Genomic DNA, 6,000 nt, shown 5'->3' with positions numbered 1-6,000 from the left:
CATTCCCTTTCATTCTTTTGTTGTCTATAGTTTTATTGATTGTGATCATATGATACATGCAAAATTATAGAGGCTAATTTTTAAAACTGTAACTATTTTGATAAAATAAATGTTATGTAGGCTCATTAGAGAAAGTCTGGAAACTACATAAGTTTATGAAGCAGAAAATGAAATTCAGTTTTGTGTATTTCCTCATGGTATAATTTTTATAACCATACTTTTATGTTTTTTAAATCACTGAGACCACACAATACATGCTGAACTTTAAGCATTGGGAACACATGTTAGCAGGCTCTAGATGAAAGATACTAGAATGAGGGACACAGAAATATATCTACATATATATCTAATCTATGTCTTCTGTGTATCTGTGGAACCTGTGATTTATTAGTCTTTCCCCACAAATATATCAACACTCAGGTTGCTCAATGTAAATTTTTTCAATTAGTAATATTTTATTTCTTAAGGTGGATACATAGTATTTATTGTACTATTATTTTTTAAATTAAAATTCAGGGGACATCAAGATGTGTTTAGGGACTTCCCTGGTGGTGCAGTGGTTAAGAATCCGCCTGCTAATGCAGGGGACACGGGTTCAATCCCTGGTCCGGGATGATCCCACATGCCACAGAGCAACTAAGCCCGTGCACCACAACTACTGAAGCCCGCGTGCCTAGAGCCTGTGCTCCACAACAAGAGAAACCACCGCAATGAGAAGCCCAGCCCGCGCACTGCAACAGAGAGTAGCCCCTTGCTCGCCGCAACTGGAGAAAGCAACAAAGACCAAACGCAGCCAAGAAAAAAAAATCTGTTAACCGTTTAAAAAAAAAAAAAAAAGGATGTGTTTAGTTTCTTTTTAACGTTTTATCTGGCAATAATTTCAAATTTATAAAAATAGAATAAGAAGCATCCATGTACCCTGAGTTACTTATTGTTAACATTTTAAACCCATTTGCTTTATCATGTACCCTCTCTCTCCAAAATTTTTTCCTGCACCATTTGATGGTAAGCTATATGCCTCATAGTCCTTTACCCCTAAATACTTTGGTGTTTCCTAAGAATAGAAATAGTCTCTTACATAACTACAGTACAGTTATCAACTTCATATACTTACAACTTACATTGCTACAGTAATTGTTATCTAATCTACTGTCGGTATTCTAATTTTGTCAGTTGATCTAATAATGTCCTTTACTGCATTTTCCCCTCCAGCACAGAACCCAGTCAAGGGTCAAGTACTGCTTTTAGCTGTCATATCTCTTTAGCCTCTTTTAATCTAGAACATTTCCACAGCCTTTCCTTGATTTTTATGACATTGACATTTGTTAAGAATAGAGTCCCTCTCACCTATCTTTTAAACTAGAATATTCCTCATATATACAAATGCTCATTTTGATTAAATTGTGGTTACGACTTCATGACCAGAATACTGTATTGGAGATGTGGTGTCCTTTCAGGGTATCACATTTGGAAACACACAATGTTCACCTGTCCCTCCTAGCTGTCATTAATTTTAGTCACTCTGCCAAGGTGTTGCCCTATTTCTGTCATTGTAGAATTAGTTCTTCGCCTCTCCCTTGCAACTAATAAGCAGCCTATAGATAGACACTTTAAGACCATATAAGTATCCTGCTTCTCATCAGAACTTCCCCTAGAATTAGTATCCACTGATGATTCTTGCCTGATTCAATCTTTATAATGATGATTACAAAATGAAGATTTTCCTAACTCTAGAATTCCCTCCATATTCACCAGCTGGCTCTTGACATTCTTCAAGAGACCTCCTTGACATTCGAGACCACCCCCCGACTCCCATCCCTATGTATTTATTTATTATTTGTTATTTATCAGTTTTCAGTGTAGGCTCACAAACCCTTATTTTTTCTATGGTTTATAACACATTACTGCACTTAAGTATTTTGGGCAGACTGTCCCAGATGTGGCCAGTGGGGATCCCTTCAAGCTGGTTCTTATGTCCTTGTGACACACCCCAGCATTCTCTAAGTACTTCCTTACTTTCTGGAATAACAAGCTGTTCTAGGCTCATCTTGTACCCACCCTGTCCTAGCCTCGGGATCAGCCATTTCTCCAAGGAGCTAGGTGTTGTGTGCTTAGGTTTAAGAGTTCTGCATGGCTTATTACAAAATTGTAAACTCATCTCTTCTTCCCTTAATTTCCTGCTTCCCAGAGGCAACTATTATACTTTCAACTCTTTAACTGATTCTATTTGCCTCTGAATTACTAAATAACATGCTTCTGCTGCTACTTCTAGATTTTTCACAAGCATGAATATTTCCCATCTCCTTATGCTCTCAATGCACTTATATCATAAATTTGGTTACCTCAATATTTACATTATTATGGTGATATAAGTACTATTCATGGTCGAACTATGAGTGTCCTATGATTAAGATGACTTTTCCCTTCCTGCATAAGGTTTTACTTTCCCTGGAATTAACTGTCTTAATTTTTCCATTTGCTTAGTTTCTTTGTGTGTATTATTATCGCTAATTCAACCCCAAATCCTCTACCAATTCTCTAAATCTGCTCATGATTGCTCCAGATGCATCAGATGTACATTCAATTTCACTTTCTGGAAGTACCTGTCCCTGGAGCCTTCTAAACTGCTCTGGTATGGGCTGGTTGTGATACAGATGTGATCTTGGTTCGCTTCACCATTATCTTGGGGAGTTCCCTCATACCTTTTTTGGATCCCCTTGTCCCTGATTCCCATCTCTTTCTATATTTAGTCCTTTGTTTTGATGAATCACAACCTCTAGTAGTTTCTTAAAAAAACAACCATTAATTGACAATTTGACTTGAATTAGGATTCTAGGTCAGGTATACAAGTTTAACTCAGAATTTTGGAGGAATTATTCCCTGTCTTCCAGCTTCTAATGTTGCTATCAAGAAGCCTAAAAAGCAATTTTGATTCTTAATTATTTGTATGAAGACATTTTCCCCCTTTCTGGATACATCTCCTCTTTATTTTTAGTTTCTGAAATTTTATCATGACATGCCTTGGTGTGGCTCTATTTTTACCCATTAGACACTCAAAGGGTTCTTTTGACCTGGAAACACCTACCCTCCAGTTCTGAAAATTTTTCTTGAGTTATTTCTTTGATGATTCCCTCCCATTTTTCTTTCTGTAATTCATACCACAGACCTCCCAAACTGAGTCTTGATTTTCTTTTCTATTTCCCATATTTTTAGGTGTTTTCCCCCCTCCCACTTTCTGGAAGATTTTTTTTTTTTTTTTTTTTTTTCGGTACGCGGGCCTCTCACTGTTGTGGCCTCTCCCGTTGCGGAGCACAGGCTCCAGACGCGCAGGCTCAGGCTCCAGACGCGCAGGCTCAGCAGCCATGGCTCACGGTCCCAGCTGCTCCGAGGCATGTGGGATCTTCCCGGACCGGGGCACGAACCCGTGTCCCCTGCATCGGCAGGCAGACTCTCAACCACTGTGCCACCAGAAAAGCCCTCTGGAAGATTTTTAAAAAATAATCTTCCATAAGAATCAATATCGTCAAAATGACTATATGACCCAAGGCAATCTACAGATTCAAAGTAATCTCTATCAAATTACCAATGGCATTTTTCACAGAACTAGAACAAAAAACTTTAAAATTTGTATGGAAACGAAAAAGACCCCAAATAGCCAAAGCAATCCTGAGAAAGAAAAACAGAGCTGGCGGAATCAGGCTCCCTGACTTCAGACTGTACTACAAGGTTACAGTCATTAAGAGTATGGTACCAGCACAAAAACAGACATACAGATCAATGGAACAGGATAGAAAGCCCAGAAATAAATCAACGCACCTATGGTCAATTAACCTATGACAAAGGAGGCAAGAATACACAATGGAGAAAAGAGAGTCTCTTCAATAAGTGGTACTGCGAAAACTAGACAGCTACATCTAAAAAAATGAAATTAGAACACTCCCTAACACCATACACAAAAATAAACTCATAATGGATTAGAGACCTAAATGTAAGGCCGGATACTATAAAATTTTAGAGGAAATCATAGGCAGAACACACTTTGACATAAATTGCTGCAGTATCTTTTCGGATCCACCTCCTAGAGTAATGAAAATAAAAACAAAAATAAACAAATGGGACCTAATTATACTTAAAAGCTTTTGTACAGCAAAGGAAACCATAAACAAAATGAAAAGACAATGCACAGAATGGGAGAAAATATTTGTGAATGATGCGACTGACAAGGGATTAATCTCCAAAATATACAAACAGCTCATGCAGCTCAATATCAAAAAAGCAAACAACCCAATCAAAAAATTGGCAGGAGATCTAAATAGACATTTCTGCAAAGAAGACATACAGATGGTCAAAAATCACATGAAAAGATGCTCAACATTGCTAATTATTAAAGAAATGCAAATCAAAATTACAATGAGGTATCACCTCACACCAGTCAGATGGCCATCATAAAAATGTCTACAAATAATAAATGCTGGAGAGGGTGTGGACAAAAGGGAACCCTCTTACACTGTTGGTGGGAATGTAAATTGGTGCAGCCACTATGAAAAACAGTATGGAGGTTCCTTAAAAAACTAAAAATAGAGCTACCATATGACCCAGCAATCCCACTCCTGGGCATATATCCAGAGAAAACCATGCTTTGAAAAGATACATGCACCCCTATGTTCATTGTAGCACTATTTACAATAGCCAAGATACGGAAGCAACCTAAATGTACATCGACAGAGGAATGGGTAAGAAAGATGCGATACATATATACAATGGAATATTAGTCATAAAAAAGAATGAACATGGTTGGACCTAGAGATTATCATACTAAGTGAAGTAAGTCAGACAGAGAAAGACAAATACCACATGATATCACTTATATGTGGAATCTAAAAAAAAATGATTCAGATGAACTTATTTACAAAATAGAAACTGACTCACAGACTTAGAAAACAAACTTATGGTTACCAAAGGGGAAAGTTAGGGGGAGGGATAAATTAGGAGGCTGGGATTAACATATACACAGTACTATGTATAAAATAGATAATCAACAAGGACCTACTGTATAGCACAGGGAACTCTACTCAGTATTCTGTAATAACCTATATGGGAAAAGAATCTGAAAAAGAATAGATATATGTATATGTATAACTAAATCGCTTTGCTGTACACCTGAAACTAACACAACATTGTAAATCAAATATACTCCAATATAAAAAATAAAGATAATCTTCCAACATTTCTATTCAGTTAACTTTTTTTGCTATTGTACTTTTAACTTGTAAGAGCTCTTTTCTTGTTCTCTGAATATTCTTTCACTATAGCAATCTTTCTTATTTTGTAGGTGTTGTATCATTTATTTGAAGCAAAGTATATCTCAGGATATTAATGGTAAGTTTTCATTAAAAAATTTTTTTTGGCCCATATACAGTCTGTTTTCTTCAGCTTACTTTTTCTGGTTATTTCTCTTGGCCTCTTTCTCCCATATTAAATGCTTTTCTCAAATGTTCAATGATCCTTGAATATGTAATGAAGCTTTTTAAAAAGTAAACTTTATGAGATATAATTTATATTCTCATTCCACTGGTATAATTTACATACAATAAATGTACCAATTTTAACATGTCTTTACGGGTATATACCCATGTAACCATCACTACAATCAAGATGTAGAATATTTCCATCACCCCCAGTACCCTTTATAGTCATTATTCCCCCAACTCCAACCTTAGTCAAACAGTGATCTGCTTTATGCCACAATAGATTCGTTTTGCTTGCTCTAGAATTCCATACAAATGACTTCATGTGTAATGTTTCTGAGATTCATTAATGATGCATGAATCTGTAGTTTATTTCCTTTTTTATTGCTGAATAGTATCCCATTACATGAATAGAGCACAATTTGTTTATCCATTCATTTAGAGATGGACATTTGGCTTGTTTCCAGTTGAAGCTATTAGGCATAAAGCAGTTATGAATATTTGTGTACAATGTATTGTATGGACAAATGTT

Source organism: Phocoena sinus, chromosome 2 (genome assembly GCF_008692025.1).
Source record: "Phocoena sinus isolate mPhoSin1 chromosome 2, mPhoSin1.pri, whole genome shotgun sequence".
Classification (NCBI taxonomy): domain Eukaryota; kingdom Metazoa; phylum Chordata; class Mammalia; order Artiodactyla; family Phocoenidae; genus Phocoena; species Phocoena sinus.
The sequence above is the reverse complement of the archived record's forward strand: the minus strand, read 5'-3'. Positions refer to the sequence as shown.